Source organism: Pyxicephalus adspersus, chromosome 1 (assembly GCF_032062135.1).
Source record: "Pyxicephalus adspersus chromosome 1, UCB_Pads_2.0, whole genome shotgun sequence".
Taxonomy (NCBI): Eukaryota; Metazoa; Chordata; class Amphibia; order Anura; family Pyxicephalidae; genus Pyxicephalus; species Pyxicephalus adspersus.
In genome coordinates this window covers 4181191-4181579 of record NC_092858.1, presented here as the reverse complement: position 1 = coordinate 4181579, position 389 = coordinate 4181191, and the positions used below count along the sequence as shown (strand labels likewise).

The 389-nt window shown below is 41.6% G+C and overlaps 2 protein-coding genes across 2 annotated transcripts in view; one reads left to right on the top strand and one right to left on the bottom strand.

Annotated features, from left to right (window-relative positions):
* Nucleotides 1–389, top strand: part of LOC140321836 (transient receptor potential cation channel subfamily M member 2-like) — a 79547-nt gene that overhangs the window by 39048 nt on the left and 40110 nt on the right. The gene's annotated exons all lie outside the window — the stretch shown is intronic.
* The window catches only part of TPP1 (tripeptidyl peptidase 1), a 78062-nt gene that overhangs the window by 75789 nt on the left and 1884 nt on the right, over nt 1–389 (bottom strand). The gene's annotated exons all lie outside the window — the stretch shown is intronic.

Sequence of the window (389 nt, the reverse complement as noted above, 5' to 3'; positions counted from 1 at the left end):
CATTCCAGAGAGTCGGAGCAGCTCTAGAGAAGTCTTGGAGCTGTGCGTGTGATGAGGTTATGAGTGGGGAAGTCATTAGTAGTTCATAGGAGGAGTATGTATAATATATGTAGAGAAACAGATATATAGAAGGCTGGAGAGATATGTATTGTATACAGTATGATATTGTGATATTGTCCCTGCAGTCATATCTATAACAGCATATAAATCAGCCTTTCTTTTACCAGGATTCCTCCAGAGGTTGCTGGGCATTGCGCTAATAATGAGAAGTTTGCACCTCTCAGGTCAAGTGACCCCAATGATCTTTTTGGCTATCCGTAAGGGTGACATTCTTCCCAATGGCCAGCAATGTAAGAGGAATTCATCCCACTGACCACCATAATAATGTA